Source organism: Triticum dicoccoides, chromosome 4A (assembly GCF_002162155.2).
Source record: "Triticum dicoccoides isolate Atlit2015 ecotype Zavitan chromosome 4A, WEW_v2.0, whole genome shotgun sequence".
Classification (NCBI taxonomy): Eukaryota; Viridiplantae; Streptophyta; class Magnoliopsida; order Poales; family Poaceae; genus Triticum; species Triticum dicoccoides.
Genome location: NC_041386.1, coordinates 345910357 through 345934535, shown reverse-complemented (window position 1 = coordinate 345934535; position 24179 = coordinate 345910357). Strand labels below are relative to the sequence as shown.

At 45.6% G+C, this 24179-nt stretch overlaps 1 pseudogene; it reads right to left on the bottom strand.

The window, feature by feature from the left end:
* Positions 1 to 535: 535 nt before the first annotated feature.
* Positions 536 to 7975, bottom strand: LOC119285897 (annotated as a pseudogene).
* Between the last annotated feature and the right edge of the window lie 16204 nt (positions 7976 to 24179).

The following is a 24179-nucleotide window of genomic DNA, read 5'->3' as shown; positions in this document are numbered from 1 at the left end:
GCTGTGCTAACTAAAGACAACCTCAGACGACATAACTGGCCAGGAGGTAAGAAGTGATGTTTTTGTACTCATGACGAGACAATCAAACACCTCTTTTTTCAATGCAAGTTTGCGCATTTTACGTGGTCAGTCATCCAAATAGTCGAGTTTGCATCCGTCCACAAGTGTTGCCAATGTTTTCTACCATTGGTTGAACGGTATTTCAAATAGGTTCAAAACCCTAATAAGAATGGAAACGTATGCCTTATCATTGGTTTTTCGTTGTATGTATTCGCTTCATATGTGGTCTACGCTATAACGAGCGGTACTCCGACCGCTATTCAAGGTGATGTGTACGTGATTGAATGGGTGGCAGCCTAATCTCCTGATCGGTCTACTAACCATTTCAACATAGGCATAGTGCTGCCTATCGGCCTATAGGACTCTACTGTTGCCGAATCATCTTCTTTTTTCTTTCAAAAAAACTGAGAACCTCCATGTCAAGCCTTATAGCGTGTGAAACCCATTGACTTCCACAGATAGAAATGGGAGGGAATTTAAGAAATTTTCTGCACAAGTTAGAGATCGTCTTGTCAAGTTTACACAAAATAGTCATTATACAAGTCAATATCTGTGTCTTGAGATTACACAAAATGTTAGTTAGAACAACACGAAGTCAACCTTCGCGATCGAATTCACAATAGGGGTACCAAAAGTCACGGCTGGCTGTAACTGGTGTACTTTTTTTTTCTTGCAGCCGACTAACGATTAAAACGGTGCATACCATACCATATCGGATAAACATTCACAATTGCTCCTGCATTCACGGAGATGATGATTACATATGAATAAAGGCGATCCTTGAATTTCCACGAGCCATCTCCAGTAATTTTCGCAACATTAACCAACCTAGTTTTTAGCATAGGCCTTGTGGTTCTCGTTCTGCAGGATACAAATCGCTCATGACTTGAGTCGACATGTTAAAAGTGAAACAGCAAATCAGAGAGAAAAAGGGAACACGTGCTAACATGAGATTTTAGTGGCGAGGATTGTCAACAGCTCCAGCCACTTGGTCTGATGGCTGATGAAAAAGTAAGAGTGCTATAGAACGATCAATTGGATTTGTCTGCGTCTCAATGCTCCTATGATCAACAAACCTACAAAACAGAAACATCAACATGGAAAGGAAACAGAGAACTCCAATGCAGTTTAATTAATGCTACTAAAGTGACCATTCTCAATCAAGATCGGATCATGTTCAATAATTACCAGCTATTACCGGTTAAGTTACTACTAAATCAGCTATACAACTGCAACAATCATCAAGAATAACTGTCTTCCCAATTGCTCATCATAAAATAAACAAGTTCTTTGATCTACAGACTATCTTCTTAACGAGTAAGATACTTTATTTGTTTTAGAGAAATAAGATTCAATATTTCAAACTGAGTTATAAGATAAGAGATTGTGCCAGAGATAAAATAGACACATTTCGACAAACATTAAACAAATGTTACTGGACAATGGCAAAGCCACAAATAAAAAATTCATGATTATACAAAGTATGGTCTTTTATGAGAATCCCAACGTACTTGCCCGAAGTTTCCATATTTTGTGTATCCTTTGCATCCCGGCTTTCTTCATGTCTATTGATCGCATTTGGGAAAACTGGTCGATTTTGCGCGCTTCTTGCCAGGCGGTACAAACCATCTCTAATGCACAGTTTGGTTTTCACATCCAACTGAAACAACAATAGGGGCAAAGAAGGTAAGCTCCAAAATATAACACACACTAATGAAGCAGGACACGGAAGCATTGCTTGTACCAATAGTATAGCATTGATTTATTCAGTTCAAGATTATGACCATTTAAGGGAATCAAAATGCCAAGAGGCAAGAATGTGGAAACATCACAGTGAAGAAGCTGCTACAAGTCCTATTACAAAAAAACAAGTTGCTTGTATGAAGAACTATGGCTGGAGGTAAAGGTATTTCAACTTGATGAACCATACATACAAAAGGAAGGCAGAAAATAAACCTGTACCTGACTAACTGCATCCTGAAGTTGTCGGAAGCTGCTTTCTTCAACTGAATTATCAGAAGAAAGAGACGACACAAAAGAGCCATCCACCACTACTGATGTACCCAGTGTATCCTTACTTCTTTTTCCAAAGCCCTTCTTTTCAACCTCGTAGTTCTCACAAGGATATGAAGCTCTTCTAGACAATGTTTGTTGACCAAGTTGTCCTTCATCATTTATGAGCTGTCCTGGTTGCAAATTAGCCACTTGTTTTTGAACTGCACTCATACATCAAGTCTGATAATTAGACCAAAAGGCAGACAAACACGCTCATAACAAATACTCATACAAATATCCTGTGAAATTTCTTTTATATATATTACCCATCAAGTTCCTCTGTGCAAAAGATCCAGATGGACTGAACTGGCAGTTTCTATCTGAATAGCAATCAGAAGTAATGTTACTTGGTGAAGTTTTATCTGAGTGGTGCTTTTGCTTCAGTAAATTCTGGGAGGAGCTTAATTGAGATCCTGAAGGTACAGAAAACTTCCTGTCCTCCAACTGTTGCAAGGCATTTTCTGATGAATATCGCTCGCCAATCTGCAATATTGCCATGGCAGTAAACAAATAAAGATAAATTTTATAAATAGTTGGGGAAAAAGTGACATCTCAAATGGATACCACTTTACTCGAAAAAGATCATGCACTAATAGTAATAGATGATCTGTTCTCCTTACCACCTCCCAAACACATGACGTATCAGAATAAATAATGCTAATGCAGTTACATACTGTGGTTGTCAATTCAACTATTACAGTGGCTTCTTGGAACAGCCCAGGGTTTACCACAAATTAGAAATTGGTTGTTCTTTTATTTTTGCATCATAAGCATTGCATCAGCATCATGTTGCATTTCATTAGGAATTTGGATATTTTTACTAGACCCCAAGACCCATTTTATTTTGCCATTTTTTAAAATGGTGAATAAATAAACCCTTCTCCCTTTTGGTGTTTTAGCCCAAGACTCACCTCCACACACTTTGCACATTATCTTTTTGTGATATTTGGGAGCTACTCAGATTATTTCACAATTTTCGCCTAAGCCTACCTATTACACTAGTTCAAAACCCATTTATTTAATAAATGGATTTATTTTATAAATAAATAGTAAATGAAGTCCAAATGGATTGTATGTATTTTTCATGTGGCCTTGTTATAATCTAGAGAGGCCACATATAGATTTCATCCAATTCAGAGTTCATGTGATGCCCCAAACATTTATTATACGGAAGCTATAGGGAGTAGGATTTTCTACAAGTGCTTGCCACAGAACTAGTTAAGGGTTTCAACGGTGCAAAAGTTCTCAAAAATTCTGAAAAAAAATACTGAACCAACACACCTATAATATAACATGATCCAACAGAGGGATTAAAAAAATACTATGTGTCCTGGACAAAAAAACAAATAGTTTAATATATATTTATGTCGCAGTGAGCTGAAATGCTTATTATCTTTGCCAAGGATACATAGATGCATATTTTGACAATCCCTCCGTTGAATCATCTTATTACATTAGAGAGATGCTCCCATATTTATTTCATATTTTTTGATAACTTTTAAACCGTTAAAAGTTTAGCGACCCTTAACTAGTTCTGTGGCAAGCTATGGTAGACACAGTTTTACCGAAGCTATAGTCCTTAATTAATAAAAAAAACTAGATAAAATTGACATTGTTTGCAGTGGGCCGGCCCAATGGGCGCTCGTTAGAAGTAGCGCTCCTGTGATGAGCTTAACATGAGACGCAACGCAGTCGGCCCAGCAAGGCCCATCGGACCCCTTCTCCGTTTAACCAGCCCAAGCTGCCCAAGGAGACCCCCAAACCCTAACCCTAACCGCCGCCACCACCCCAGATCCAGCCACCACATCGAGATCCGTGCAGATCCGAATCCGACGGCCTAAGCCACCCAAAGGCCTGCAGCTCGCCGACACTCGAGCCCGTAGCCCCGTCCTTCGCAGCCAAGCCCCGCCACAGCGCCGCCGCGGAGATCATTCACCACCACCGGCCCCGCCGCCAGATCCGAAAACCCGTCCTTCCGTCGTCGCGTGGCTCCTCTGCCCCTGGTGACCGCCAACCAGAAGGCCGCCACTCCGCCACCGAACCAAGCCATCTCTACCATCGGTCAACTCTCGTCGACCCCGCTGCATCCGGCCGCCTCCTCGTCGTCCCCAACGACGGCAGCCCCCACCGGACCTCGCAACCCATTGTCAGAGTCCCACGACGTGCATCATGTTAATCACTTCTAAAATCATGTTTAGGGTGCAACCATAATAAACTTTTGCAATGGATTTAGTTCGAAATGCTACATATGATGCTTCAAATCCATTTAATATGTGTAGGTAGACATAGTGGAATCCTTTACCATGCTTCATGATGCATTTGAGCCTTCTTAAGGTATTTGTTAAACTTTACATATCTAAGGTATATGCGCTTCCGTTGTATGAGTTGTATCTTGGTCGAAAGACCCTATTTGTATTCATTCAGTCAATTTGAATCTCCGGAGTTGTTTTACATATATGTTGTTGTTCCGGATTCTTTCATGACTTGTGTTGTGATACTTATTTTCCACCCGCATAGCGTGCATGTCGTCACGTGCATGTTGTGTAAGGTGACATCTTAGGATCAATTATGCAGATACTAAAGGAAGTGCTAGATCTGCATAGTGCTGGATCTCGAGGCGCTACAAGTTGCCACAAATGACAGGAAGGAACATGTACTTACATTAGAGCAGCAGAAAATAAATCAAATCGCAATCTTACAGAGTAACTGTATTTTTTTTTCTCGAAGACTGGAAACAGGAGAACTATGAAACAATTGGGAAAACTGAAATTCTACCTTGCAAAAATAGGGACATTGGAACTGAAAAAATGAATCATGTTCCCTAATTATTCCACTGAGAACACACCATTGACCAACATACCAACCAAGCAAACACACAATGTCCTTTTATTTAGACTAATAAAAAAAGGTCAAACTACCATAGTACCATATCAAGGCTACCATATCCGCACTGAAAGCATGAATCACTATCTTAATTACTCTATTGAAAACATATCCTTCATAGAATAACACACCCACTGTAATTTTTAATATTATTAGACAGATTAAAGAGGTAAAATTACCATATCAAGGTTTCCATCTCCATTGCATATCTGGTCAGTGGACAACAATTCCATTGCACCCCCCTGGTAAGCCTGTGGTACATACAAAAATATTAATAAAAAGAGGCTTGAATGGCAACCAGATAAACCAATTGTAGAAGAAAGGATAATCAGTTTACTTGCCTGTTCTCCATATACATCAACATTCTTTTGCTCATTGAATGGATAATTGTCATTGAATTGCTCGTCTGCTGTTGGTAGGGATTTATCTTGTGCACAAGGGAATGCTGACAGGTCATCCAGCATACCATAGTCTGAATAAGAAGAGTCAAAACCTGCCTGCAGAGCAACATCGGAAGAGTAAATGGCATCTGAAGAAGGAATCCATGACAGCTCATCAGTGTTCTCCAGTTGTTGTTCACCATATGTGGAATCACACCCCCTTAGACGGAGAAAAACAATTAGCCAAACAGGACCAGAGTCTGTTTCACTATTTTTATGTAAGATCTTACACAGTCAGCAAGTGAAACATTCAAAGTACCTGAATAGTGTATCAACATCCTCAAAATTATCAATGCTAGGCCAATCAATGAAGTTTAGATCATTATCTCCATAATTGAGATCACTTTGCGGAACACTGTGATTGTTGAGAACAGCTGAGCCATTACTCAGTGCAAACTGGCAATTGTTCCAGTTTTCTGTTTGGTATCTTGTTCCAGATGTAGTATCATCTCTGCTCAAGGGAAAAGCACTTGATTCAATTTTGCAGTCTCTTACATGGTCGGAAGCTACCATAGAGTAGATGTGGTCTGAATTAAGTTTCCGTGAATCTGAATTAGTTGCTGTAGACACGACACCCTGCGGGTTCTCTTCAGTGGTAATCCCATGCTTCAGTTTCTTATTTGAGATATTCAAAGGCCCTGCTCCATCTTCTTGCAAGTTGCTATTACCCCGAGCAAATTCATCCTTGAATTTACCTTCAAACTGTAAAAACACTACATTCTTAGTCACAGGTGAACAGCAGGGGAATCTAATTACTTTTATTGAGTATTAAGGGAAATAGCTGAACATGAAACAACTCTATTGCTCGGAGAGAATCAATGTGATTTGAATTACTGAATAGACTTGACAAATAACAGAGTTCAGCATGTGGCTGATTATACCACGAAACATTGCTCTATCACTGGAAAGTATGTAACTAATTTTCTGTAGGTGAGACCTGTAGCGGAACATCAATCTGATCATAGAATTTCTTATGCCGGATCAACTTGCTTCAAAGGTAACTGTCCCCAGTACACTATTGGTACACTGCCATATCAGGGGTTATCTTACTAGCACTACTCATGTATTGTTTGCACATCAAAAACAAGTGAAGGTCGGCAATAGATGGATGCTGAACAGCAGCAACAAAGAGATTGGGACGAATCAATGGCAACAGAAGATTCATGTCTTATACTCTTGGTTCATATGCTTACCCAACGAGAGATAAGCAGGTCTTTTTTTTTGCGAATGGATAAGCAGGTCTTTTTCGCAAAAAATAAAGGTAAGCAGGTCTAACATGTCATTCAAGTTACTTGAACAGTAAAAAGAAAACTTGAGGCATCAAAATTAGGTAATTAGGTATAGAATACAAAAACACAAAGTTAGCATGAAGGCTATGGTACATGATATACAGAATCTAGACATGACAGGCCAATTTTAATTCCTCCATTTTGATGACATATCAAATTTTTAGCCACTATCTGAGCCAGGTACTGTACTATTTAAGGTCAGAAGAACTTGTACGTCTTAATTTCTAGTTACATACCAATACATCTAACGGTATTTTATTCGGCCGCTTGGAAAACTATTAGTAAGATGCAATATCCAGTTAAGAAACAGAGACTCATCAAAATCAGGATATCACCTCGCCCGCCTTCCAATCTGGCATCACTACAGCTTCTATCCAGGCCCGAAACTGTACCAATTCACCGGATTTGATATCATATTCAACTCAGGATCCCCAGTTGTTGATCAAATCCTAGAAAACACTGACCATTAAGTTGAGTAATACAGTATGAATATTAGAGAAAGTGTAAAATAAACCCGGGGGGATTCTATCTGCTATACTGCACATGCAAAAACACTCGGATAGATAGAATTCGGAGTTTCTCACCTTGCCAAATCAGACGATTTGGATTTGGGTTGGATCAAACCTGCAAAAACAATAAAAAAATCCCTTAAAAGTCTCCAGAAATGTTGACAAGAAAAATACTACTCAACTTGCAACCAAACACCCCCGACGCCGGATCCGAATTTCAACACTCGACAAAGGTAAGATGGAGAATTTCTCTTCCAACAGAAAAGGAAGAGTGAAAGCTGATAAACAGCTAACCAAACCGGAAAGCTATGTAAGCGCGCGCGCGCGCGCACATACACACATACAAACAAATCTGAGAATCAACCACCACACGTAAAATAAACTCGAGAGAAGCAGCAAACGGAACCAAAAAGAAAAAGAAACGGAAGAAATTCACCGATAAAAAAGCCCAACCTGAATCCGAATCCAAACGAAGGTCAATCTGCAGAGGCTCCCTGATCCGCCTGTGGGAAGAAGGAGGGACCCGCGCGTAGCTTCTGGACGTCTTGGCCGTAGAAAGAGGACGAAAGGCCTGGTTCCGCTCCTCCTCCGCCTCTAGAGCCTTCGGGAGGAAAAATATTTTTTTTCTTTTTTAAGTAGAGCAAGGATGGGGCAGCAGGTAGCAGGACATGCAACCACGGCAGCAGCGAGAATGAGAAACAAATTGGCAGGAATAAGAAAATAGAGTAAATCAGCGAAGATTTTATATCTTATTTGCGGCTGGTGTGGTGTGTGGTGCGTGGGCAGATTAACTAGCGGCTGGGAGCGCCTCGGGGGTGGGGCCCCTGCCGGTGTGGGAAGTAGTGGACGACAGCCGCCGGCCGCGATCCGATCACTTGCACGCCCCTCATTGGTTCCCAAAGCTGCCGGGCGGGCCCCGCGCGTGGCACGTGACCCGTCGTGACTTTTCTTCTCCTGCTTTGCTTTGGTTTGGGTTTGGTTCGGAGACGAGTAGAGTGTGCGACGCGGCGCGCTCTCCTTCCCCGGACGCCCTAGGGCTCGCTTAGAGCAACCATTTTTTATTGAGGGATCGCCTTTTTTAGTTAATTATACACTATTGATACATAAACAGTGGCGGAGCCAACGTATGTAACGGTGGGGCCCATGGTCAGCGGCCCAGACCAGAAGAGAGTCGAACCAGAGGAGGCGAGACCGAGTCGGGTGGAGTAGTTGAGTCGTGTGGGTTACTTAAGAGCCAAGTGTGGCCAGTTGTAAGGCATGATATGACATAATCGAACCGAACGGAGAGAAGCTGATCTTCCTCCTCCTTATCCCCTTCCTTCCCCTCGTCTCACCTACCTCCCTTGCTCGATCTCCCTCCTCAGATCCGTAGCCTAGATCAGTCCCCTTACATCTGGTATCAGAGGTCCAGCCGTCGATCTGGAGACCGCCTACCCCAAGCCACGTTACCATACGAAGCAAGCGCAGCAAGCGGCGGCGATGGAGGAGCAACTCCGGCCCTCGCCAAGGTCGTCCACGACGGGCGGCTGGCCAACGAAGCCCGCCTCGACGCGATCCAGCAGTCGTTGGAGCTGTGGAGGCCCGCGGTCACTCACCTTCAACAACAAGTCGATGAGTTGCGCACGCAAGTGGGGCGCATCGCGCTCCACCTGATCCTGGCGGCGCCTCCGGATCCGATCCCGGAGGGCGACGCGGTGGTGCGACCGGCCTCAACACCCGACACCACCGAGCACCACGGGCCGTTAGGCCACGGCGAGATCGACACCACCGGGGGCATGGCACACGGGGTGGTCACCACCCAGTTGTCGCCTCCGGTCAAGGGTAAGTCCTTGGCCGATTCCCATGCTCTAGTTACTGTTCGTGCATCCGATTCGCTCGTACCGCATCAGATCGACCAGCCCGCACCACATTTCCCTAACTCGTCGTTGCCTAAACTTGATTTTCCGGTGTTTGATGGGGAAATCCGCAATTCGGGCGAACCAGATGCGAGAAATACTTTGAGGTGTATGGCGTGCAGCCAGATCTGTGGGTTCGCGTCGCTACCTTACACTTCACGGGTAGTGCGGCGCGCTGGCTGCAACTTCGGGAGTCCAGGAGCGGATCAATGCACTGGGACGAACTCTGTACAGCCTTAGGCACGAAATTTGGGAGAGAGCAGTATCAGGTGCACCTCCGGCAGTTTCGTCTGCTGAAACAAACTGGCACTGTGCATGAGCACATGCTGCAATTTGAGGAAATCATGTATCACTTGTTAGTGCACAACCCTGCTTTTGATCCTGTGTTTTTTACCACACAATTTTTAGAAGGGCTTAAACATGAGATTCGTGTGGGTGTGTTATTACATCAGCCAAAGGACTTGGACTCCGCTTTCTCGTCGGCTTCCTTGCAGGAGGAGGTGCTGGACGCGATTCCCCGTCGAGATCATCGGCGGCAAGAGGGCGGGGGGGCGCGCATACCACCTCGTCCCATCGGGGTCGTCGGCGCGCCGCAGCCACGCCAGCAACCACCAGGCGTGCCGGTGGAGGATCGTTGAGGCCAGGAAGCAGCAAATGCCCCCGAGAGGGCAGGCCGCGGAGACGATCGCGTGGCGGCGCTCAGGAACTATCGTCGCGCCCGCGGACTCTGCTTCAAGTGCGGCGAGCGGTGGGGGCAGGGCCACCAATGCGCGCCTACAGTCCAGCTCCACGTCGTCGAAGAGCTCTTGGAGCTGCTGCAAGCAGAGTACCCAGAGCAGCAGCATGATGACGAAGGCCAAGAGGAGGTGTTGATGTCCATCTCCAAGCTAGCCACAACAGGTCAAACCACACCACGTACAGTGAGGTTGCTGGGGCGAATCAAGGGCATCGAAGTGCTGATTCTTGTCGACTCTGGCAGCTCGCATAGTTTTCTGAGTGAGCAAAGCGCTGCGAGAATGCAAGCCGCAGTGCAGCCGCTGGCTCCCGTACCGGTGAAGATAGCCGATGGGGGCACTCTATCATGCATAGGCATTCTGCCGCAATGCAAGTGGAAGACGCAAGGGCAAGTGTTCCAGTCTGACCTGCGAGTGCTATCTCTAGGGTGCTATGATATGGTTCTTGGAATGGATTGGTTAGAGCAATGTGGACCGATGTGGGTGGACTGGACCAACAGAACACTGCAGTTCATCCACGAAGGCAAGGAGGTGTTGCTGACAGGGATTCAATCACGACTACAGTCAGTTCCTGAGGTGTCAGCGGCTCAGCTCAGAGCTATGGAAGCTGAAGGCGATCTCCTCCATTTCGTGACCCTGTGTGCAATTGCGCCCGAGGAGACCAACAAAGAGAAACTTCCAACAGAAGTGCAAACAGTGCTCAACGACTTTCAAGTGGTTTTTACAGAACCTACAGGGCTTCCTCGGCATCAGGATTGGGATCACTCGATCACATTGCTGCCAGGGGCCAAGCCAGTTAACATCCGGCCATACCGTTACACCCCGGAGCAGAAGACGGAGATCGAAAACCAGGTCAAAGAAATGCTCAAGGCCGGACTGATTACTCCAAGCATCAGTCCCTTCTCGTCGCCAGTGTTGTTAGTCAAGAAGAAGGATCTGACCTGGCGGTTCTGTGTGGACTTTCGACATCTGAATGCTATTACAGTTAAGAACACATATCCCTTGCCAGTAATCAACGAACTGCTCGACGAGCTAGCAGGATCCAAGTGGTTCTTGAAGCTGGACCTACGAGCAGGATACCACCAGATCAGAATGCATCCTGAAGATGAAGAGAAGACAACGTTTAAAATGCATCAAGGACATTTTCAGTTCCGTGTGCTTCCATACGGAGTGACAGGTGGACCAGCCACGTTTCAGGGGGGCATGAACACAATGTTTGGACCACTGCTGCGAAAAGGGGTCTTGTTTTCATGGACGATATCCTGATGCACTCAGCCACCTTCCCTGACCATCTACTGCTGTTACGTCAGGTGCTCTCCATACTGAAGGCAAACGACCTGCGAGCAAAACTCTTCAAATGCACATTCGCGTAGAAGAGTATCTCATACTTGGGGCACCAGATTAGCGAGGCAGGAGTCTCAACACTTCCGGACAACATTCAGGCAGTGACAACTTGGCCACAACCAAAATCAGTGAAGGAATTGCGCGGGTTCCTGGGGTTAGCTGGTTACTACCGCAAATTCGTGCGCAACTTTGGCATCATCAGCCGACCCCTCACAGATCTTCTCCGCAAGAACTCGATGTTCGTCTGGACGAACGTCACCAAAGAGGCATTCCAAGAACTCAAACGCGCTCTCATCCAAGTCCCGGTGCTGGCATTACCGAACTTCTTGAAGCAGTTTGTAGTGGAGACTGACGCAAGTGCTACCGGAGTGGGGGCAGTCCTGATGCAAGACGCACATCCCGTCGCTTACTTGAGTAAGGCACTCTGTCCTTGGAACCTGGGCCTCTCAGCTTACGAGAAGGAATGTTTGGCGCTGCTTCTAGCAATCGACCATTGGCGACCTTACCTTCAACACGCAGAGTTCCTAATCTGCATAGATCAAAAGAGCCTGCTCAATCTCACTGATCAGCGCTTGAATACCCCAATTCAGCAGTGCGTGTTTACCAAATTGGTGGGGCTACAGTTCCGTATTCAGTACAAGGCAGGAACACTGAACCGAGCCGCGGATGCACTATCGAGACGCCGCCATGAGCAACATTCAAAGTTGAATGCCGTGTCAGTGTGCAGACCGGTCACACCCTCATGGATCCGCTGAATTACTCACTCCATCAACATGGTCACCTCCTCCTTCTCTGCTGGAGTCACTCTCAAGGAAGTGGTTTCTGGACTCGCTCTAAGGAAAAGGGAGGGAGACCAGTCGAATGACCAGGGGTCGACTCGTCTTTGCAATAAAACCAAGTTGACTGCCACCCTCTAACCGAGTCAGGGAGAGTCATCGCGGGAAAAGCGCTCTTCCCCCTCATCTGGATACCTAAGCCCCCACACATCTGGATCACCTGGGTTTTCTCGTCACTTGGGCTAGATTTTTTCACAGTCTGTGAGCGACATGTGAAGTTGTGCTTAAACAGACCCCAGTGCGGTCGGCAGCCCAGGAAATTCTCACACAAGGAGACATAGGCAACAAGGTAAGTGATAGTGTTGGGAGAGAAACGGTGGAGTTGGGCGCCGAAGAAGTTCAAGAATGCACGGAAAAAGGGATGTGGGGGCAAATAAAAACCGCAGTCGACGTGAGTGGCGAGTAAGACACACTCACCCTCCTGAGGTTGCGGCTCCGTTTCATCCCCCGGGAGCCTCTAGGAACCATGCTCAATCAGTCCACTCTCGGCCAGGTCTTGCAAGTCATCCAACACGATTGTGGACTGGATCCAGTCGCCCTGAACCCAGTCGCATGGCAAGCCGTATCTCGACGACGACCCACTCCTGCCAGTCTTCTTGCCCTTCCCCTTCGCCGCTCCCTTCTTTGCACGCTCCAGCGCCTCTGTCTTGTCCTTCGCCATCGCAGAAAGAGGCGCACGGGCGGGAGGTGGCGTTGAGAGCGGAAGCGGTAGCGGTGGAGAAGCAGAGGAGGAAGAAGGAGAAATCGGGGCGCACTGTGCAAAATTCCCCAACTCAACACCTTATATGGAGTCATTTCTGAGTGACTGATGACTAGGCCCGGGCAATCATGTCAAATCCCGCAACTGTCGCTCACTCGGTACGTGGCGAAAAAGGTGGCACGGTGATCGAGGCGCTCCTTCCTAATCCATCCCAATTATTGTGGCCTCCTTCGTCCCGCGCGCTTCCAAAAATTTAGAATCCCGCAAGATTCGGGAACAGCAGAGCAACCTGTCAGACTAAAGATTTCTTCCATATCAACACTCGAAGCTTATCAGCAAAAGTTCACTCGACTACTTTAGAATGGATCAAGATGACTAAAAATGAAGTCAAAGTTGTTGCATAACTCATCAGTCTAAGGAAAATGCTTCCGCAGCGTGTAACAGAGTCGGGACCAACTTCCACTCCTTTTCCCACTCGAACCTTGAACCATTCGGGGGCTAATGACGACGACATGTACCTAGGGTAGGGTCATAGGCCTGACCTAGACACCCTCCGCAAGGACATTGACCTAAAGTTAGAAACATTTGAGGGATGCCATCATTCACTCGAGCATAAACATTCCACTCGGAAGATTCAAGTTCACTCGACCAAGGGGTACTCACTCGACCGTAACAAGAATCGCTCGACAGATAGAAGATCTAAAGTCACTCTGTATGGCAACGGTTAGGCGTTACCCTATAGACTTAATAGTCATTCATGTATCTTTCTTGTTGGCGTTATCAGTAAAGCCCATCTTTATGTACCTTAAACCCTGTGCAATTGAGGGCTGGAGGGGTCCGGCGCACTCTATAGAAGCCACCCCCTCCTCTGGCACAAAGGGTTCGCACCCCCTGTAACATCACGCATATTCCAATCGACCGAGCCTCCGGGCACCGAGACATAGTGTTTTTACTTCCTCCACGAAGGGTCTGAACTCATACATCATGCGTGCACAATCTCACCATAGCTAGGATCCTGCCTCTACATTCTTACCCCCTATTTTACTGTCAGACTTAGAACCACGACAATATTTACGTCTTGACCATTTCGAGACTCCTTGTCATGTCTGTGATCATATCCTGGACTCCGAACTACCTTCGGTACATCAAAACACATAAACTCATAATACCGATCATCACCAAATGTTAAGCATGTGGACCCTACGGGTTCGAGAACTATGTAGACATGACCGAGACTCATCTTCGGTCAATAACTAATAGCGGAACTGGGATGCTTATATTGGTTCCTACATATTCTACGAAGATCTTCATCGGACAAACCGCACAACAACATACGGTGTTCCCTTTGTCATCGGTATGATACTTGCTCGAGATTCGATCGTTGGTGTCATCATACCTAGTTCAATATCGTTATCGGCAAGTCTCTTTACTCGTTTCGTAATGCTACATCATGTAACTAACTCATTAGTTACATTGCTTGCAAGGCTTATAGTGATGTACATTACAGAGAGGGCCCAGAGATACCTCTCCAATACTCGGAGTGACAAATCCTAATCTTGATCTATGCCAACTCAATAAACACCATCGGAGACACCTGTAGAGCATCTTTATAGTCACCCAGTTACGTTGTGATGTTTGATAACACACTAAGTGTTCCTCCGGTATTCGGGAGTTGCATGATCTCATAGTCATAGGAACATGTATAAGTTATGGAGAAAGCAATAGGAGTAAACTAAACGATCATCGTGCTAAGCTAAAGGATGGGTCAAGTAAATCACATAATTCTCTAATGATGTGATCCTGTTTATCAAATGACAACTCTTTATCTATGGCTAGGAAACTTAACCATCTTTGATCAACAAGCTAGTCAAGTAGAGACATGCTAGTGACACTCTGTTTGTCTATGTATTCACACATGCACTAAGTTTTCGGTTAATACAATTCTAGCATGAATAATAAACATTTATAATGATATAAGGAAATATAGATAACAACTTTATTATTTCCTCTAGGGCATATTTCCTTCAGTCTCCCAGTTGCACTAGAGTCAATAATCTAGATTACATTGTGATGATTCTAACACCCATGGAGTCTTGGTGCTGATCATGTTTTGCTCATGAGAGAGGCTTAGTCAATGGGTCTGCGACATTCAGATCCGTATGTATCTTGCAAATATCTATGTCTCCCTCCTTGACTTGATCGCGGATGGAATTGAAGCGTCTCTTGATGTGCTTGGTTCTCTTGTGAAATCTAGATTCCTATGCCAAGGCAATTGCACCAGTATTGTCGCAAAAGACTTTCATTGTACCCGATGCACTAGGTATGGAACCTAGATCGGATATGAACTCCTTCATCTAGACTCCTTCATTTGTTGCTTCCGAAGCAGCTATGTACTCCGCTTCACATGTAGATCCCGCCACGACGCTCTGCTTGGAACTGCACCAACTGACAGCTCCACCATTTAATATAAATACGTATCCGGTTTGTGACTTAGGGTCATCCGGATCAGTGTCAAAGCTTGCATCGACGTAACCATTTACGACGAGCTCTTTGTCACCTCCATAAACGAGAAACATATCCTTAGTCCTTTTTAGGTATTTTTGGATGTTCTTGACCGTTGTCCAGTGGTCCACTCCTGGATTACTTTGGTACCTACCTGCTAAACTAGCAACAAGGCACACATCAGGTCTGGTACCAACATAGCATACATGATATAACCTATGGCTGAAGCATAGGGAATGACTTTCATTTTCTCTCTATCTTCTACAGTGGTCGGGCATTGAGTCTGACTCAATTTCACACCTTGTAATACACGCAAGAACCCTTTCTTTGCCTGATCCATTTTGAACTTCTTCAAAACTTTATCAAGGTATGTGCTTTGTGAAAGTCCAATTAAGCGTCTTGATCTGTCTCTATAGATCTTGATGCCCGATATATAAGCAGCTTCACCGAGGTCTTTCATTGAAAAATTCTTATTCAAGTATCCTTTTATGCTATTCAGAAATTCAGTATCATTTCCGATCAACAATATGTCATCTACATATAATATCAAAAATTCTACAGAGCTCCCACTCACTTTCTTGTAAATATAGGCTTCTCCAAAAGTCTTTATAAAACCATATGCTTTGATCACACTATCAAAGCATATATTCCAACTCCGAGAGGCTTGCACCAGTCCATAAATGGATTGCTGGAGCTTGCACACTTTGTTAGCACCTTTTGGATCGACAAAACCTTTTGGTTGCATCATATACAACTCTTCTTTAAGATATCCATTAAGGAATGCAGTTTCGACATCCATTTGCTAAATTTCATAAATGCGGCAATTGCTAACATGATTCAAACGGACTTAAGCATCGTTACGGGTGAGAAGGTCTCATCGTAGTCAACTCCTTGAACTTGTCGAAAACCTTTTGCAACAAGTCGAGCTTTGTAGACAGTAACATTACCGTCAGCGTCAGTCTTCTTCTTGAAGATTCATTTATTCTCTATGGCCTGCCAATCATTGGGCAAGTCAACCAAAGTCCACACTTTGTTCTCATACATGGATCCCATCCCAGATTTCATGGCCTCAAGCCATTTTGCGAAATCTGGGCTCATCATCGCTTCCTCATAGTTTGTAGGTTCGTCATGGTCAAGTAACATGACCTCCGGAACATGATTACCGTACCACTCTGGTGCGGATCTTACTCTGGTTGACCTACGAGGTTCGGTAGTAACTTGATCAGAAGTTTCATGATCATCATCATTAGCTTCCTCACTTGCTGGTGTAGGAATCACTGGAACTGATTTCAGTGATGAACTACTTTCCAATAAAGGAGAAGGTACAATTACCTCATCAAGTTCTACTTTCCTCCCATTCACTTCTTTCGAGAGAAACTCCTTATCTAGAAAGGATCCATTCTTAGCAACGAATATCTTGCCTTCGGATCTGTGATAGAAGGTGTACCCAATAGTCTCCTTTGGGTATACTATGAAGACACATTTCTCTGATTTGGGTTCGAGCTTATCAGGTTGAAGCTTTTTCACATAAGCATCGCAGCCCCAAACGACAACTTGGGTTTCTTGCCAAACCACGGTTCATAAGGTGTCGTCTCAACGGATTTAGGTGGTGCCCTATTTAACGTGAACGTAGCCGTCTCTAAAGCATAACCCCAAAACAATTGCGGTGAATTGGTAAGAGACATCATAGATCGCGCCATATCTAGTAAAGTACGATTAGGACGTTCGGACACACCATTACGCTGTGGTGTTCCGGGTGGCGTGAGTTGCGAAACTATTCCGCATTGTTTCAAATGAAGACCAAACTCATAACTCAAATATTCTCCTCCATGATCAGATCGTAGAAACTTTATTTTGTTGTTACGATGATTTTCCACTTCACTCTGAAATTCTTTGAACTTTTCAAATGTTTCAGGCTTATGTTTCATTAAGTAGATATACCCATATCTGCTCAAATCATCTGTGAAGGTGAGAAAATAATGATATCCGCCACGAGCCTCAATGTCCATTGGTCCACATACATCAGTATGTATGATTTCCAATAACTCTGTTGCGCGCTCCATTGTTCCGGAGAATGGAGTTTTAGTCATCTTGCCCATTAGGCATGGTTCGCAAGTACCAAGTGATTCATAATCAAGTGATTCCAGAAGTCCATCAGAATGGAGTTTCTTCATGCGCTTTACACCAATATGACCGAAACGGCAGTGCCACAAATAAGTTGCACTATCATTATCAACTCTGCATCTTTTGGCTTCAATACTATGAACATGTGTATCACTACTATCAAGATTTAGTAAAAATAGACCACTCATCAAGGGTGCATGACCATAAAAGATATTACTCATATAAATAGAACAACCATTATTCTCTGATTTAGATGAATAACCGTCTCACATTAAACAAGATCCAGATATAATGTTCATGCTCAACGCTGGCACCAAATAACAATTATTTAGGTCTAAAACTAATCCCGAAGGTAGATGTAGAGGTAGCGTGCCGACGGCGATCACATCGACTTTGGAACCATTTCCCACGCGCATCGTCACCTCGTCCTTAGCCAATCTTCGCTTAATCTATAGCCCCTGTTTCGAGTTGTAAATGTTAGCAGCTAAACCAGTATCAAATACCCAGGCACTACTGCGAGCATTAGTAAGGTACACATCAATAACATGTATATCAAATATACCTTTCACTTTGCCATCCTTCTTCTCCACCAAATACTTGGGGCAGTTCCGCTTCCAGTGACCAGTCCCTTTGTAGTAGAAGCACTTAGTTTCAGGCTTAGGTCTAGACTTGGGTTTCTTCACTTGAGCAGCAACTGGCTTGCTATTCTTCTTGAAGTTCCCCCTTTACCCTTTTCTTGAAACTAGTGGTCTTGTTGACCATCAACACTTGATGCTCCTTCTTGATTTCTACCTCCGCAGCCTTTAGCATTGCGAAGAGCTCGGGAATCGTCTTATCCATCCCTTGCATATTATAGTTCATCACGAAGCTCTTGTAGCTTGGTGGTAGTGATTGAAGAACTCTGTCAATGACGCTATCATCAGGAAGATTAACTCCCAACTGAGTCAAGTGGTTGTGGTACCCAGACATTCTGAGTATATGTTCACTGACAGAACTATTCTCCTCCATTTGGCAGCTATAGAACTTATTGGAGACTTCATATCTCTCAATCCGTGCATTTGCTTGAAATATTAACTTCAACTCCTGGAACATCTCATATGCTCCATGACGTTCAAGATGTCGTTGAAGTCCCGGTTCTAAGACATAAAGCATGCCACACTGAACTATCGAGTAGTCATCAGCTTTGCTCTGCTAGGTGTTCATAACATCTGTCGTTGCTCTTGCAGCGGGTTTGTCACCTAGCGGTGCTTCTAGGATGTAATTCGTATGTGCAGCAATGAGAATAATCCTCAAGTTACGGACCCAGTCCGTGTAGTTGCTACCATCATCTTTCAACTTAGCTTTCTGTGACGCCCCAAGACCGGAGCTTCAGATGCCTTCCATGTTTCCGAGTGTTGTCCGGTGATTCATTTTGGTTCGTTGCATCATGTCATCATGTCTTAAGTCTTTTGCATCTCAACTAAATAAACCGTGTGGATCTTAGGGAGCTATACTAAATATTCCAATTTCGGAATCACCTATAACACACATGCAATTTATCACATGCCCTTTTCCGCTTCAAGTTTGGTCCCCAAGCTTTTCCTGTAATTTCTTTCGTCACTTCCCCGAGCTCCACCTAAATTCTCAACATTCTTGGGCACTTCAAAACCCTAGCCCTAGTTCAAACCATTTGATTAAATTCAAATGAGTTTGAATTCATATCTTCCGATCTTGCCTCTTGTAATTTTCTCGGACCATGCATATTTTTATGAGTCCGGGAAAATTGTCCTCGTGCCCAGATTCCACCCCTACCTTCTTTTTCTTTTCCTTCTCCTTCTCTGGTCTGTTTTAAAAAGGAAAAGAATAGACGGAGAGAAGAGCCCAGCTTCTTGGGTCTGTCCATCTAGGCCGGCCCATTTGCGCAGCTTGCCTAGCCCACCTAAACCCCCACTTAACCTAGCCACGCTGCTCCATCCCTCCTCTCCCGATCGATCCCCATCTCTCCCTGTGCGCTGCCACACACAGAGCTAGCGCCCGGAGGCGCTCGATCCCCTAGCGCTCCCTCGCAGCACCCTTCTCTCCCTCGACCCACTCATCCTCCTCGCGATGTGCCCCCTCCTCCTCGTCCCGATCAGGAGGACCTCTCGATCCACCGTCATCCTCCTTGCGCGAGGCCACCGCCGCGTTGTCTCGCCACCTGCACCTCCAAGAGAGGCCGCCTGCACCGCCCTTGCCCGGTCCCGGCCGAACACCGTCGTCAGGGCCCCGTTCCCACCTTCGGCGCGCCAAGACCGTTGCCTTGCGGCCGCCGCAGGCCAGCGCCACCTCCGGCCTCCCCTTCATCGGCATCGTCCCCTGCTCCTTGCCTCGAGCAACAATGCTTCAAGGCCGGCCTCCTGCAGCTCGTCGTTGCCGGGGCTACGACCACCAGCAATCAGCCGCTCCGCCGCCGTTTTGCAGGAGCTCCGCCTCCCTACTTCGCCTCTGCCTCTCCTCTTGCTGCTTCTCAAGCCCTCGTCTGCCATGGCCTTCCTCCTGCCCGTGCATTTCTTTTCATTCCCTGCACCGATGCGTCATCGCAGAAGCACCTTCTCCTCTTGCAGTCGATGTGCCCTGCCTTGGCCTCCTATTCACGATGACCGGAAGACCGCAGGAGACTTCTCTGCCGCCTCCACGCACCTCCGGTGACCTCCCGAGGCAGGGCCTTGGCAAGTCCCTCGATTCCCCTTCAGATTCATCAAGACCGGCAAGTTCGACTTCGACGCCAAGTTCGTCTTCAAATCTGTACGACTACACCCGATGTGGATTTCGGCAAGTACCTGGAGGCCACAACGACGCCAAGTACCACGACACCCATGTTCGTCTACGGAATGTGTACCACTATGCCGTCAAGACCAGACCGACAAGTACCCCAACGTCATGCGAACAACGACCATTGTCGAAGACCCGGGTAGCAAAACGTCAAGTACCTATGACAGAAGAACGCCATGTACCTCTCCGAAAAACGAACATGTACCACTACGTCCGGAGACATCGAACCCGTCAAGTCCGACAACGTTTGTGTACAACTACCGACGACGTGCATGTTGCTAAGTACCCTCTCCAGATCGTCATGTTCGACTACCGATAAACATGTACCACTACCGTCGCCGAGATCGCGAGAACCTCAACGTCGACCCTAGAGCATGAGAGAACGACAACTTCCACTACGAAGGTCCCGAGAACGTCTACTTCCCCTTCTCCGCTTCGAACTTGATCCGTTCCGATAATGCACGCTCCGAAAGGTATAACGTCAAGACGACCACCATGGACGAATGTTGTGGATACGAGATGAACCCCGTGTTTGCAGTGTGCCCGTTTGACTCGTGCACGACCCTCGGTTGCCATGCCACCGAATCGTGGGACACCCGTTATCCGGGAGCGCCCCACCATATTTTGCACGCATCCGCACACTTCTCCTTTGCATCGGTATCTCAATCGAGTTACCAGAACCAGAACGCTGCCGTGGCACCGATTTTGTTATTGTTGCCATGGCACCCCTTTCCTTTCCACCACGGTGACAAATGCTTCATAATGCTCTTGTCAACTTGTAATATAAATTGCATAAACTTGTTCATGTCATCCGCATCATGACAACAACAATTAAAATGTTTAGACTGTTGATGCAATAAATTACTAAGGCATATGGGGATTTACCGGATTCGTTATTTGTTATATCCGGCCCCATTTAAATTGTTAGATGGTATAGTTTTGTTATGCTTCACCTCTTGCCATGTTAACCAACATTTAATATTGTTGAGTAACTAAACAAGAGAGGACTAAATAATTGATGTGGTGTTCCGTCAATATGCAACCCGTTGCATATTGAGCTCCACTTAATTTGTAGTTTTGGTTGTTTCACTTTGCCATGTCATGCATATTTAAACCGGACATGCATCATACTTGGTTGTGCATCATGCCATGATTATGTGATGGTTGTTTACTATGTTGTTTGCTTCTTTCTGGGTTACTTCTCGCTTTAGCTTCGGTTTCATTCCGGAGTTGTGAGAATCCGTTCATCTACATCCATTTGTCTTCTTCATGGACTCATTCTTCTTCCTTGCGGGATCTCAGGCAAGATGACCATACCCTCAAAATCACTTCTATCTTTGCCTGCTAGTTGCTCGCTCTTTTGCTATGCCTATGCTGCGATACCTACCACTTGCTACATCATGCCTCCCATATTGCTAAGCCAAGCCTCTAACCCACCTTGTCCTAGCAAACCGTTGTTTGGCTATGTTACCGCTTTGCTCAGCCCCTCTTATAGCATTGTTAGTTGCAGGTGAAGATTGTAGTTTGGTTCCATGTTGGAACATGATTATTGTTGGGATATCACAATATATCTTATTTACTTAATGCATCTATATACTTGGTAAAGGGTGGAAGGCTCGGCCTTATGCCTGGTGTTTTGTTCCACTCTTGCCGCCCTAGTTTCCGTCATACCGGTGTTATGTTCCTTGATTTTGCGTTCCTTTCACAGTTGGGTTATAATGGGAACCCCTTGACAGTTTGCCTTGAATAAAACTCCTCCAGCAAGGCCCAACATTGGTTTTACCATTTTCCACCTAGCCTTTTCTTTCCCTTGGGTTCTGCAGACTCAAGGGTCATCTTTATTTTAAACCCCCAGGCCGGTGCTCCTTTGAGTGTTGGTCCAACATGTCGGCTGCAAGTGGCCACCAGGGGCAACTCTGGGCTGGCCTACCAGAACCTTGGACAATCCGGTGTGCCCTGAGAACGAGATATGTGCAGCTCCTATCGGGATTTGTTGGCACATTCGGGTGGCTTTGCTGGTCTTGTTTTACCATTGTCGAAATGTCTTGTAACCGGGATTCCGAGCCTGATCGGGTCTTCCTGGGAGAAGGAATATCCTTCGTTGACCATGAGAGCTTGTGATGGGCTAAGTTGGGACACCCCTGCAAGGATTTGAACTTTCGAAAGCCGTGCCCGCGGTTATGGGCAGATGGGAATTTGTTAATGTCCGGTTGTAGAAAACCTGAAACTTAACTTAATTTAAATGGATCAACCGCGTGTGTAACCGTGATGGTCTCTTCTCGGTGGAGTCCGGGAAGTGAACACGGTGTTGGAGTTATGCTTGACGTAGGTTGTTCTAGGATCACTTCCTGATCATAGTTTCTCAACCGTGCTTTGCCTTTCTCTTCTCGCTCTCATTTGCGTAAGTTAGCCACCATATATGCTAGTGCTTGCTGCAGCTCCACCTCATACCTTTTCACTACCCATAAGCTTAAATAGTCTTGATCGCGAGGGTGTGAGATTGCTGAGTCCCCGTGACTCACAGATTACTTCCAAAACCAGGTTGCAGGTGCTGATGATATCGTGCAGGTGACGCAACCGAGCTCAAGGAGGAGCTCGATGAAGATCATGTTCGTTATATTGTTTCCGTTTCCAGTTGATCAGTAGTGGAGCCCAGTTGGGGCGATCAGGGATCTGTAGCATCAGGGGTAGTCTTCTTTTATTTTGGTTCCGTAGTCGGACCTTGATTGTATCTGTATGTTGTAGTGCTTTATTCATGTATTGTGTGAAGTGGCGATTGTAAGCCAACCCTGTATCTCTTTCCTTTATTCAGTACATGGGTTGTGTGAAGATTACCTCTCTTGCAACATTGCCTTCAATGCGGTTATGCCTCTAAGTCGTGCTTCGACACGTGGGAGATATAGCCACATCGAGGGTGTTACAAGTTGGTATCAGAGCCTTCCCCGACTTAGGAGCCCCCTGCTTGATCGAATCACTGGCGTTGTTGAGTCTAGAAAAAATTGTTCTGGGTCTTATAGGATTATATATATCGGAGAGTAGGATTCTTTTTACTCCTCAGTCCCTTCGTCGCTCTGGTGAGGCATCCTAACATAGAGTTTTGACTCTTCTCTTCTCAAATTTCACTAAATTTTTTTAGGACCACGCGGGTATCTTGGAATCATTCCGGTGGTTTTGTGACGAGAACATTGTTCTTGGTGCCTCCTGACATTTAGGGGTTGTGGCAGTGTCTCGGGGAGTTGAGCTCCGAGGTGTTGTCGTCACAATTTTATCGTTGCAATTCTGGAATACCCGAGTTTCGCCGACATCGAAAATCTTTTTTATGCAGTTGTTGGTGAGATAACCTCGACGCCACCCAGTACTGGGGCGGGAGTTCGGGAGTATTGCCATAACTCGTATAACGGATGCTTTTCGAAGGTTGAGGTAAATGATTTCCGAAGGTTTTTGGTTATGTGTTGAAGGATGGATACAGCTGGATGTAGGATTTGCTAGTTTTGGGTGAGATATTATGCTTCCCCTGTATCCCCAACACCCGATTGCATAACCGGAAAGTTTCGGGAGTTTATAAGTGGGAATTCAAGTAGCTCTTAGGATATCTTTCCGGCAGATATATGATATGAAATTGGGGTTCGACGTCTAGTGGTCCGCCTATCCACGGTTGATTTTACAGTGGTCTCGTTGTGTCTTAAAGAGTCCTTGGCTATGTTGACTCGGGGACGCTTCGTATGTCTTGTGCACTGCCTTGTACATGATGGTGTTGTATGATCGAGCCCGTGTGGGCCCCACCACGAAAACTTCGGACGAAATCTCTATCATATGTTCGTTCCGGCTTATTCTGCAAGCCAATCCTTTGTTTTGTTTTGATTGTGGTATTCGAGTTGCTTCGAAGTCAAGTGTTGATTCCATACCTTTCCGAACCGGTGTTCTCATACTCCTATGTGAATACCAATCCTTCATGATAATCGAGATTGTCATGTCAATCCTTTTCAACCGGCGTGTATCTCTTCAAGTGGATCCGTTC